This window comes from Lactuca saligna, chromosome 5 (assembly GCF_052625555.1).
Source record: "Lactuca saligna cultivar CGN05327 chromosome 5, ASM5262555v1, whole genome shotgun sequence".
Taxonomy (NCBI): domain Eukaryota; kingdom Viridiplantae; phylum Streptophyta; class Magnoliopsida; order Asterales; family Asteraceae; genus Lactuca; species Lactuca saligna.
In genome coordinates, this window is record NC_136421.1 from 253,520,161 (window position 1) to 253,534,071 (window position 13,911).

At 37.0% G+C, this 13,911-nt stretch overlaps 1 long non-coding RNA gene across 6 annotated transcripts; it reads left to right on the forward strand.

Annotated features, from left to right (window-relative positions):
* Positions 1 to 513: 513 nt before the first annotated feature.
* LOC145047393 (uncharacterized) lies at positions 514 to 3,082 on the forward strand. 6 transcript variants are annotated; one of them, XR_013682203.1, is made up of 3 exons: positions 551 to 1,756; positions 2,379 to 2,453; positions 2,528 to 3,082. It is a non-coding gene; the product is annotated as an uncharacterized LOC145047393 (long non-coding RNA). The 6 variants fall into 6 exon arrangements; XR_013682202.1 differs by having other exon boundaries at positions 552 to 1,756; positions 2,712 to 3,082; XR_013682206.1 differs by having other exon boundaries at positions 552 to 1,485; positions 1,649 to 1,756; positions 2,379 to 3,082.
* The last annotated feature ends 10,829 nt before the right edge of the window (positions 3,083 to 13,911 follow it).

A 13,911-nucleotide genomic window follows, 5' to 3' on the forward strand; every position in this document is an offset into this window, starting at 1 on the left:
TTGACACGTCATCATGTCATGTTAACATGCCACATCATTAAAACTGACATATCAGTAGATAACTGAGTTGACCGGTCAAGTGGTCAGAATTATAAAAAATTAAAAAACACAGTATCAAATATGAGAAAAAAATTACAATGTCAAATTAGAATTTTAGTATAATTTATTGTCTTTTGTGTTATTTATCCTATAATTTACAAGTTAGTCTTTAACTTTATAATTATTTATTTTGATGTGTTTCTTATGGCTGCTAATACTTAAGAAATACGAACATTTTGAGCATGTGTGTAATTTGTGTTCGTAGAAAAATCACTCTTCAAACAAGAGAGGAAAGAAGATGTACACATTTGTTTCGAGAAACAAAAAATTAGTAGAGAACAATTGTAAAGCATAGTTTATTTCTTATTTTTAATAAGATCTGACTTTTTATTTCTTTGTGTATTATATATATATAGATATTAATTTTTAGGTACCTTTAGGAACAATACTCTATTCTTATTGGTGAGTTTTTTTCTTAATCTTTTTCATTAATTTTGGGCAGTGGAGTGGGTGACAGTAACAACAACGTGTTCTTGCTTGATTCCACCGCCAGTTTAGCCAATAACAATGAGATTAGTGTGAGTATCCACCGCTTCATTCCTATTCACTGATATACCCAATTCAGCTCCTTGCATATATTTTTTATTAGGTTAGGGCTACACATATTCGCTTCCTCCTTCCTGATTTCGGTTCTGGATACTTCCCATCGTTCCCACCGTTCCAACCTCAGGAACCGTAGATGCATGTTGATGTTTTCCTAGATCCCCACTATTCTCTCGACTTCTTCCACCGGAAGCAAACCACGGGTCACCACATCTTCACTAGCCCTGTCGGCCAATCAGCTGTTGCACAACTATATCACCGCTTCCGTCGACATCTGCAGTAGTGGATGCATACATCAATTGACCACCAAATACTCTGATTATCCAATACACCACTGTGTTTCTACGCCTCCCTCTTCCATATGGAGGTGATATGTCCCTTCTGGTAAGTGTTCCACCTCTGAACTCTCACAAACGCCACCGCCACCGAGAGGTAGAAGTTGACGTTTATCACCCACCTACCCTATGCAATGTAGGTGTTCAACCCGTCGCAATGGACTTTGATTTGGCCAACAGTTTCCAGGTTTTATTCTTAAAATGTTTGATGTTTGATTTCCTTCACCTCTGTTTGATTTTGCTTATTCTTTGCATAACTAAGTTCATGCAGTCAAAAACCAAATACGCTATATTCATTGTTTCCATATGGTTCGTCTTTCTATGGTGAGATAAACCCTAGAAACTTCCATCACTCTTCACCTACATCATTTGTTCTATTTTTTTTGAATTTATCCAACCAAAGACGCCATCTTTGTGTCTGTATCTTTTTTCATTGTCTCCATCACTTACCGCCCTCTCCACCACTTACCGATACCCCAATATCTTTTCACCACTAAGAGCTTCACAGGTAGAGAAAAGCAATTGAATTGAGAAATGGTTGAAATTTTTTCTAACAGTTCTGAATCAGAGGTGATGGAGACAAAATATATTTCTCCCAATAACTGCATCTTTCACCTTCTACTTCTTATTTTCCATTTCCTAATTATATTTTGTTTGTTTCTCTCGATTAGAACCACTAATTGAAGAATCTCCTTGCCAGGCTACTAAAGAAACAAAATACCCGTGATGCGAGTTGAAGGACCACACTTTACGTTTGGTGCTCCCTTGATAAATCACAGGTAAGTTTCCTCTTTCTAGCTGTACATGTTTCTCAATTTATTCGTTCTTTCTCTACTAAACAACTTTTGAATTCTGTAAAAGAAATCAAAAGTTTTTTAATACACATCATAATATTCAACTTTATATCACTATGTATTGATTTCCCATTCAATTTTGTCTTAATCCTACTTAATTTTACTTTGTTGTATAAGTCAATCGTTAATGGAGTTTTTTCCCTTTCAAGTAAGATGTTCTGAAAAACTGTTTGGGTGATGAAACAATACATATCTGTCATGTTAAACTATGAGTTTATGATGCACATAAGTTATTTGATGAAATGTTTCAGAGAGAATTCAACCCATGTTTGTATTTTCTAATTATCAAATGAGTATTGCTGGTTATCTTACCTAGTAATCCTTGCTGCAATTTGTGATTGTGTTCAATAATATTTTACTTCATCAATCCTATAGAACTATTAACAGGTACTGTTTTACATATGTAGATATGCTAACATGTTTGTATATGCTTTTTGCTAATAGAATTCTGTTACTTTCAATTCACAGATTTTGCTGATGACCACTTCACTCCACTTTTTTTTTCACATATGTTCACATTAAATATGATCAAATTTTCTATATTTAGGTATATTCGAATGAGAGTACTCGAAGTATACATTTATTGGAAATTTTATGGAGATAGATCATTCAAAAGTCACATGTAAGTATATTTACACGAATACAATATTTGAGAATGTTCCACTTAATCATAGATCTTTTTTGGTGCATTATAAGGTTTATGAACTAGGTTGGAAGTAGGATGAATTCATGTTACAAGGCCAATATTTGCGAAAGCCTAATTCTTTTTTACTTTCTCTATTAATTCACTTTTATATGTATTAGGTAAAAACAAAACACAAATATATAGCTTACCAGATTAAGTCTCATGTTTATTTATACTCATATTTCATAATTGTAGTGTCATAAAGATGTATATGATCCATCGATATTTGTTGTTGAAAGGAAAACAAACGAGTTCTAATCAAAGATGGAGAAAGAAGTTTTTTAGTGGCCTTGATCGTTCACATGCTTGGATTTTGACAAAAGTAACCGAAGTTATAGTTGCTAGCAATGATTGGAGAATAGTTTGATGATGGAGATGATATGTAGAGTAGTTGCAACTTTCATCTGGATTTACAGTTATATAACACACAATATGATTTTTCTATTTTATAACCCCCAAAAAATAAATTGTCCAGTTTCTTATAACATTTAAGCTCTCAAAGCCTCAACAACAGATGAAGAGGCATAAAATTGATTTAATTAAAAAATGTATGTTCTTATTATAAATTTCAGGGTTGATTCATACTATAAAAGCCAAGTAGTAGAAATCCACTTTCTCGAACTAGCTTGATGATTGCTATGAACAACAAATTTAATATCTCATTGTGAATTTTATTATAAAAATCAAGTCAACCACTCCATTTCTTTGTACAAATTAAAATGATGTGTACAACAAAACAAATTTAATGTGTTGTTATGAATTTAATATTTCAGGTTCATATTTGCACTAATTCTTTAATTTTATTCAAATTTAACAACATTTGTATCCTTTTCATCTAAGAGGAATTTTATTAATTTAATCAATTTTTTTTTCTATTTTCTATGAAAGGAAATCGTTCATATTATGTTTGAATTTAGAGATCAATGTATTTTGCAAGCTGTAAATGTAATATCCTATTTCTACTCATAGTAAACCGGTCTAAATGAGACAAAATAACCAATTTACCCTTTACCTCTGCCTTTTTTTTTTTTTCTTCCAACACTTTTCACTCTAAAAAAATCATAAGTATCTTTATAATTGATGAAATACAATGATTTTTTATTTCGGTATGCAAGGGTAAAATGGTTAATGAATATTGATTTTTGTGTTCACACCAACAAGATAGTATGAGAACACATGGTTGCATTACTTTGCATAAGCGCTTTGTACATCATTTAACACATTATCTTCACATTTTATAGGCTTGCCATTGTCAATTTCAAAGAGGTGTATGTACAATGAAACCATTTTTCCTACAAGCTGATTTGGAAGACGCCAAAACATAGGAAAATACAAAACTACAATCTGTTTTACAGGATATATATGAAGGGTATTTTTGGTAAAACTATACATTTACTTTAGAAAAACATAGAGTTTTGAGTGAACATAACGTTCTAGAAACATTTAATAATTATGATCCTAAATTGTAAGTTGTTACTTTTGAGTTCGTGGGCTTTTTTTTTTTTTTTTTTTTTTTTTTTTTTTTTTTTTGTTTTGTTTTGTTTTGTTTCGATAAAAAAGGATTTTCTTATTTGGGTAATTGTTATTTTCCCATTTTTAGTATGGTTTGTCATTTGGTAACCACTACATAGAATCCTTGAGAAGACCACTAATCAGTTCAATGTAACCCAATAAAATCTTTCTGTTTTTTTCCATTTCTTTGGCATATCGAACCCCGCAAAACAGGGATTTTTCCCTAGCTATATATATATATATATATATATATATATATATATATATATATATATATATATATATATATATATATATATATATATATATATATATATATATATATATATATATATAAGTTGTGACACTAATTAAATTATATTCGCAGTTTACAATCGAATAAAATATACAAGTTAGGTTTTGAAAAAAAAACAAACTAAATTTTTATTTCATGAGGATATCTCTCGACCCCCAAGTTTACTTCTTGTGTTCCGACAGAATCATCTAGGAATATTATACGATCAATAACAACAATACAACACCAAACCTCAAATTCAGATATCCTACAACAACAATATTAGTTGTTGCCTTCCTTCTTGAGATCAAGGGTTCAAGTCCCCTTTATGAATATAAGTGGAGTTAAAATGTATTTTAAGAGTAATTATATTTTCCACTAAAAAACAAAGTAAATAAGTAGTATTAAGTTTGAAGGAGTAACAAAAAAAAAAGTAAACTGATAACCAATTTTTTTAAGACCCTCCATTGCTATTATGAATAGGAATGGCACTAAGGGATCACCTTGTCCGATTCCCTGAATAATTCCAAATTCATTTGTTGGAGATCCGTTGACGAGAATCGAAGCTCGCGATGATCTTAAGCAACCTTGTATCCAACATCTCCATCTTTCACCGATCCCATTTGCATCTGAATATGGTTAAGAAATTCCCAGTTAACCGAATCAAAAGCTTTGTTAAGATCTACCTTAAAAATTAGCATCTTTTCTTTCGCCTTCTTAGCTCATGAACAAAGTTCATTGATTATTAGGGGTCCATCAAGGATATTCCCGCCCTTCAGGAACGCCGACAAAACATCGCCGATACACACACCAATCACCTTCTTTAGCATTATGGATAGGGCTTTTGCAATAATCTTATACATACTACCAATTAGACTTATGGGTTGAAAGTCGCTAACTGTAAGCTAGTCTTTTGTATTAGGGATAAGGGTGAGGAATGAGGCATTGCAACCTTTTTCTATCCTTCCAATCCTCTTGAAATGTTTAACGAAATTAACAATGTCATCATATAGGATGTCCTAGTATCTCCTTAGGAATTTGAATGAGAAGCCATCGGGGTTCGGGGATTTTTCACTACCACACAACCAAATGGCTTCTTTTATCTCCTCAACAGTGAACGGGGCTTCAAGGCTTGCACTTGATGTTGCGTTAAGAGAAGAGATATTAGGATTTGAGAACTTGGGTCTTGGGGGGCACTTCTCTTGGACCTTGATCTGATAAAAGTTGAAGAACTCCGATTTGATCATTTCTGCATCTGTAATCCACTCCCCATCAATTAGTAACCATGCAATATTGTTTTTTCTCTTATTGTTATTAACAATTCCGTGGAAATTAAGAATGAATTTTCATCGCCGTCGACTGCCCATTTGATCTTTGCCCACTGTTTAATGTCTAAGACTGCATAATTTTCCAGTCCAACTATTTTTTTTAAACCTGATCTCTTTTCTGTAATCTTTGTATAACTAAGAGTACATTCCTCTACCGCTAGATCGAGTTCATGTAGTCTCTTTTTTGTTTCGTACAATTCTTGTAAGTCCTTTGGGTAGTGTATGGTCAGCCATTTCCTTATTTAATTCTTCAAGAATATTGGTTTGGACTTTAGATACATGTTAGGGGTGCCAAATCCCCTGAATTCCACCCATGCATTCTTTATAATATTATCAAACCCCTCTCGATCTAGCCATGAACTGAATAGCCAAAATAGAGGTTTCCCAACGTCAGGGAGGGTCGTTTGTAAGATAACATGGCAGTGATCTGATAGTTCTCTGATGCAGCGCAAAAAAACAACACAAAGATAACTAAGAATGAACCTGTTGATTCTAAAAGAATAGCTAGGACAATCTCTTCAAAACCACGTTGATTCTACGAATACCGTGGGATTGGCTTCAAAATCTGGGTTAACACACAGAATTTGGGAGAAAATCGAAAGTTCATAAAATTGATGATCAACCATCCAAATTACATCAAAAATAGTTAAATAAGAAGCAGAAATTAAAATGAAACCCTAAAAGTCCATGGGCCAAATACAAACCCAAAAACAAAACCCAAAAAATTAAGGAAAAATAACAAAATTGTTCATAACTCCATTTAGAAAGCGATTTATGGACTCAAAAATGAAACCCTAAAAGTCCTTGCTCCAAGCTTCGATTTGACTGGTCGTAGGCCCCAAACGAAGATTCGTAGCCAAAGTTATAGCCATTTCTGTGAAGCCCCTTTAGTCACACGATCGTGGGCCTCTAGGAATGCAAGGGCCCGATCCTCCACACTAGGGCCCACATCATTCTCTAAGGAGAGCAATAGTGGAGGTGGTAGGGAATTAGTTGATGAAGTTATTACAGACCAAGAACCTGCCGAGTTTGCTAAGTTTAAAGTCAGTTTGGCATAGGAAGGTGAATCTGTGTCCTCCCATTCGAAGATCATGCATCCCAATTTAAGATAAAAACTGGTTTAAGTGAAATGATGATGATGGGCATAATTGAGAATTTAGTCGTTCCTCCCATCTACGAACTGTGTTAAAATCACCGAAGATTATCCAAGTACCTGCCAATTCATTTTAAGTTGACCTAGTTGCTCCCAGAGTCTTCTCTTTTCAGCTGGATCATGGGGCCCAGACACATTGGCAAGGATAGTAGTCCCTGGAATTCCATCCCAAGCACAAATTGTGATCAAGAAGTAACTTGATCTTACAATATCAACGACATTGAAAATGTTTGAGTCCCACATACTTAAAAGACCACCTGATCTTCCTACTGATAGACTTGCTGCGAAGCCAAACTCATTAGAGTTCCAACACCCAGCTACGTCGATAGTGCTTATATCCACCAATTGAGTCTCTCGCAGTCCCATGAAAGAGAATTTGATTCGAATCTTGAGACGTTTCACCCAGTTAACCTTACTTTCTTCTCTGATTCCCCTAACATTTAGACTAAGGCAATTCATTGGGGGATCATGCTCTCTCCTTCTTCTCCCATAACTTCGCATAGTATAGGGTTATCAGGTTCAATTTCGAACCCCAATTCCCATACTGATTTTTGCAGTATTGATGATTTTCGGGGTCACAATCCTTCCACTGGGATCTTCCAAGGTTATAGTATGTACGATAGGGGGTGTGTTGAGATCTATTATTCCAGTTGGGACGGGGGGTCGTTGCTGGGGACTCTGCGAGGGGCATTGAGTGGGGGAGTGGGTGTTTTTCGGGGAGATCCGCCAACGGATTGATGATAGGGGTCGTGAGGTTTTGGGTAATATTAATTAATCTTCGTCTCTTGCCTAATGATTCACCAGATTTAAACATTTAGGTTGCGATTGGGGGTGTGTGGGATGTAAATGGTCAAAGGATGTGACAGGGGGAGCCCATTGAGTGACCCACTAATTGGTCTCCAGGGGATTGGGGTGGGATCATCTGTTTTGCGCGTGCGAATAAGGTTGAAGTGGACTGTTGTATGAAATCTTTTCTAAGTTTCGAGGGGTCGTCTGGATAGCCGCCATCAATGTTTCAGTCACTCATGTATCTTTCCCATTTGGCTGTTCATCTCCTATGCTCTGCATGCTGGAGTGTCACAATTGGCAATTTAGCTAGAAAGTTCTATGATCATGTAAATATCATCCATGATAATACTTGTAGTTCTAACATGAGATTATACACTATATTCATTCTATGACAACTAACTTAATCAAGATTTACAACTGAAATTCAAAACTCTATACAAAACATTTCAATTAGTCAACTAAGGATTGGAAACCCTAAGAATATTGGTTTATGTCCATTAAGGACTAGGATTTCTTTATTGGGCCTAATGGACCAATAAGCTTCTAATTTGACTATGTTGGGCTTAGGATCCTTAAATGGGCTCTAGTTGGACCCACTTTCATGAAACTTAACATTTTGGGCCATAATGGGTCCAAAATAAATTGGTTTACCCTTAATGGGCCTTATTAGGCCATAAATGAATTAAATTGCCCTAATGGGTCATAAACTCCATTCCTTTTATTATAATGGGCCGAGAACCTTCCATTTGGGCCCATCATATCGAATTAAAGCATTCAAAGCCCAAACCACTCCTTCTTTCTCCTCTTCATTCTTCCTCTCGGCCCAAAAAAAAAAGAAGAAAACAAGATAATTGTGCACTTGCCACCTCTTTATTGCATGGTGGATCTCTATGCACACCACCTCACTCTCTCCCTCTTCTTTCTTCTTAAGGGTCTCGGCCAAGCCCCATCAAACCACCATCATTCTCTCAATAATCTTTCAAGAAAACTCTCTCAAACACTCAAGAATATCCACCTTCCTTCCATCCAAAATTTTTAGATTTCTAAGTGTTTCAAGAATATCTTCACTAAAGCTCATCAATATTGGGTAAGTTATCACGCATCCAAGCTAAATAACTTCATCATTATGCTAGATCACTCCTTCTAAACATTGTTTGTGATCATACTCTTAGAACCCCCCCCCCCCCCCTAAGTTCAAGATCTACTCAAGGCAAGCTTGCTAGGGCTGAAACCTCCATCTTTTCTTCACCAAACCGACAACAAACAAGCAAGGTGATTTTATACCCCTTGTTTTTCGGTTTTTACATGATTTTTGGGGGAGAATACAAGTAAAGTGTTAATTTGTGTAAAACTAAGTTTTTCTGATAATCACACTTTTTAAAGGACCAAAGGTGTAAATTTTAGCCTATCGGGCCTAAGTGTTTGGGCCTTATGTTGTTGGGCCCAAAATGCGAAAAAACACAAACTTTAGGGGCTAAAGTGTCATTAAATCAAAGATTGAGTTCAAAACTAGAAATGAACAAAAATAAAGGCTGAAAAATGATTCTTATTTCGAAATTGGGCCAAAAATGTAACTTTTATGAATTTCGGGCCGAAAATGCCATTTTTATAAAATAAGGGCTGAAAATATAAAATCTTACAAACCAAGGGCTGAAAATGTCAAATATAGTATTTTTGGACTGAAACTACAATTTTAATTATGTTTGGGCTGAATATGCCAAAAAAATGATTTAAGGACCAAAAACATCATTTTTAAACAAAAAGGAATAATAATGTCATTTTATAACAAGAAGGGGCTGAAAATATAAATTTCATGTGAAAAAGGGGCTGAAATGGTCAAATAAATATTTTTAGTCGAATGTGTCAATTATTAAACCATTAAGTCAAGGATATAAATTTTTATAAGGACTTAAAAATGGCATATTTTATAAACTAATAATATCGAGATATAGATCAAACATTGGGTATCTTAAATATCGTAAGTAAATGTTTCATATAAAAGAACGCTATACCACATCAAATATACAAATAAGAACAATGGTACAAATATTGGGTCTGGTACTTGTAATACATGCTTATTGGGCATTCGTGATTCATTTGCATGTTTATTGGGCCCAATATATTCAATTCATGTCTGCTGGGCCTTAGTGACCCAATGACATGCTCAATGGGTGTAAATTAATTTTTACATGTTATTGGGCCTTAGTGGCCCATTCGCATGTTAAGTTTTCCCGGAGAGATTCATTGTATGCTTAATGGGCTTCAACGTGTTCGTTTTCATGCCATCAAGCCTAGAAATAACTTACATGTTTAATTGGCCACAACTGTCCTTATTCATGTTTGTTGGGCTGTGTCTTTCACATTCAAGTATCATCAGGTGTTACTAAATCAAACTACGTTTAAGATTAAACATATTCATGTGACAAATCATTGGGATCTAGTGAGACCTGTCGGTTGACACCACTGAGTGTATGGCTGTAGCTTGTAGTTATAATCAGAGTCTTATAGAGGGAGAGCAAGAGTTTGTGTATAGATTTATACGGGGGTGACTCCCCCACACCTGAGCAGTTCGCTACAGTTAGACTCGACCAGTCTAGGGTGACAAAATCTTGATCAAAACCGGCGTTTGGAAAAATGCCAAGACAGACGAATTAGTCATTTATCATGCATGGTTATAACGACTCACATAGAGATCCATTGCCATCTATACTTTTCAGGGGAGATAAAATTCATACATTGTGGCGATACAAAACAATTCATACAATAATGCAAATATTACAATACTGATATAGATCGGAAAATATCGGATTTTCCGGGAAATACCATCTTTCACTTTCTTTTACATACATCAAATACAAAACATGGAAAACTTTTGGGATTCATTCATTTACACATGTTTTGAAATCACACACACACACACACACACACACACATATATATATATATATATATATATATATATATATATATATAGGATCATCACATCATGTTGTAAACAAATTTTACAGAAAATATCGAACAAAGACCTGCGGAACCTGTGGCAGATGTTGGAGGAGAAGAGTCTGGTGACGACAACAATGATGATTTGGACGCGGAGTCCGTAGTCATCAATCCACCATTCCCAGTGAGGGTGCCAACTCACCGAATGGGCCCAGTGGCCCTACACCTCCCTGGGGTATTGATATTTGGAAGTGGAGCAGACAGAAGGGACAACAACCCCCGTTTGGTATGGCAAGGGAGTTCTAAGACCCGAGGGATGGAGGACCAGCTGACCAAGCACTTACGGTCATGGTAAGAAGATTGAGGGATACTGTTGATCTGGCTCAGAGCACCGCCGACCAGATGCACCGGATGCGGACAAGTGTTGCGAGGGCAGAGTAAGAAATGCGAGAGGTTATCCAAGAATTCCACATGAGGCAGGTGAGGTGGGAGGCTCGACTTTGAGACGCGGAGCGACATGTGGCTCGCCTTCAGGGAGCATCCACTTCCTCAGCACCACCCCCTGGCACATCCCACCATGACTAGGACCAGCCGTATCTTTCGTTAGTATGATGTTTATGTGATCTATGCTATGTACTATCGACTCTATGTTTAAGTGACTAAACTACTCATATGGTCGTCATGCTACCGGATTTTATACTCTTATGTACTGTATGCCTGATGGAAAATTTTCATGTATTAAAAATGATCACCATGAATGAAAATGCTCTATGTTTATTTATGACATTCCTATCTGTTATGTGTTTTACTTTTTATGTTAATATACGGAATCACTTAGAATACACCTATCGATTCGCTGAGTCAATGACATTCTAGCCTAGGAATGCAATATATACTCATCATCTCTCTGTTCCATGACTGAAAGATGCCTCAACGACCAAATCGTGGAAACCACGGGACATCAACGCCCCCAAAAATTAACCGAGTCACATTCCAAGCAGCAGTGTCCGCTGCGGTCACTGTAGCACTTGCCCAAGTTCGGAACGGAAACAACGGAGAAGGGAACGGGAAAGGAACTGGAAGCACGAATCAAGGAGCAACCCAGGGAACTGTAAGAACTTGCACCTACAAGGATTTCACCAACACCATGCCTCGGACCTTCAATGGGATGGGAGGTGTAATAGCCCTGAAGCGATGGATTGAGAAGGTGGAATCAGTTTTTGAAATTTACGGATGTCCGGATGAGTATAAGGTCAAGTTAGCGGCATGCAACTTTGTGGACTAAGCCCTCTCATGGTGGAATGGTCACATAAAGGCCATGACGCTTCCAGTAGCAAATGCGATTCCATGGGAGGAACCTAAGGAGATGTTGTTAGCCGAGTATTGTCCCTGAGGGGAAGTTCAGAAATTGGAACAAGAGCTGTGGAACCTCATGTTTCAAAACTCGGATATTGATTCATACATAACCAGGTTTATTGAGCTATCTCTTTTGTTTCCCGAAATGATCACTTCGGAAGGAAAGAAGATCGAGAGATTTATGTGGGGATTGGCCGCTCCAATCCAAGGAAACGTCATTGCAACAAACCTGACCACGTATGATAGCACAAAGAGGCTGGCCAAGAGATTGTATGATCACGACAACAAAAAGGGCACCAAAACAGGAGAGATGGAGGTTAAGAAAGAAGGTGGGAACAAGAAGGGGAGCAACAGCAAGCAGAAGGGAAATCAAAACTCCGAATCATCAAAGAGATAGCAAACGGTGACTGTACATGCTGCTACACAAGCAGTCACCACACCACATGCTCCAATCTCATCCACCTCGAGTGGCCGTAGATAGTATTCCGGAAATCTCCCAAAGTGTAACAAATGCAATCTCCATCTCCATGGTGAATGCAGGGAGATGCATTGCACCGGTTGCAACCGAAAAGGTCATACAAAAAGATATTGTAGGACCTATCCTCCACAGAACCAGTAACAAGGAAGCAACAACAACAACATCAGTAGCCACAAGAACAAGAACAAGAACAAGAACAAGAACAAGAACAAGAACAAGAACAAGAACAAGAACAAGAACAAGATCAAGGACAACGCTGGGGCCAGCCCCACCTGCTATGGGTGTTGGAGAGATGGACATATCCGCCGAAACTACCCTAACATTAATAACCAAGGAAACAGAGGATCGGGAAGGGTCCTTACTTTGGGACAAGAAGAAGCAGTCCAGGATCCCGGATCCCACTGTTGTCATTGGTACGTTTCTACTCAACAACACATATGCATGCATCCCTTTTGATAGTGGGGCATAGCGAAGTTTTGTGAGTAATAAGTTCAAACATTTACTAAAACAACAGTCCCAGAAGCTTAATGAAGCCTTCATAGTGGAAATGGATAATGGGAAGACTGAATCAACTAAGAATATCTATGTAGGGTGTACACTAACTTTAAACAATCACACCTTCCAAATAAACTTGATGCTTGTAAATATTAGGAGTTTTGATGTGATTATCAGCATGGATTGGTTGATCCCCCATCATGATGATACTATGTGTCGTGAAAAGGCCATTCGCCTTCATCTCCCAAATCATGAAACTCTAATAATATATGGAGATAAACCCGGTATAAATATTCGTGTTATCTTGTACATCAAGGCACATAAGTGCTTACATAAGAGGAACTATGCATTCCTTGCTCACGTTGTGGACAAGACCAAAGAGGAAGCAAGCATACAAGATATCCCAATAGCATGTGATTTTCTGGATGTATTTCCCAAAGATCTTCCAGGAATACCCCCAGAAAGACAAGTCGAATTTCAAATCGACCTCGTGCCTGGAGCCACTCCAATCACCAAATCACCCTATAGGTTGGCTCCCGTTGAAATGCAAGAACTATCAAGCTAACTAGGTGAACTCCTGGATAAAGGATTTATAAGGCCAAGTTTCTCTCCATTGGGAGCTCTGGTCCTTTTTTTAAAAAACAAAGATGGATCCTTCAGGATGTGTATCGATTATAGTGAGCTAAACAAGCTTACTATCAAAAATCGGTATCCACTTCCACGGATCGATGATCTATTTGACCGGCTTCAAGGGGCTAGTTATTTCTCCAAGATTGATCTGAGATATGGTTATCACCAACTCCGAGTCCGGGAGGAGGATATCCCAAAAACATCCTTTTGAACACGATATGGACATTACGAATTTGTCGTGATGCATTTCGGTCTAATAAATGCCCCCGATGCATTTAGGGACCTCATGAATCGAGTTTGTCACCCATTCCTTGATAATTTTGTAATCGTCTTTATTGAAGCTATCCTCGTATACTCACGAAGTATGGAGAACCATAATCATTATCTCTGACAAATCCTAGAGACCCTGCGAGCTGAGAAATTATATGTGAAAATCTCCA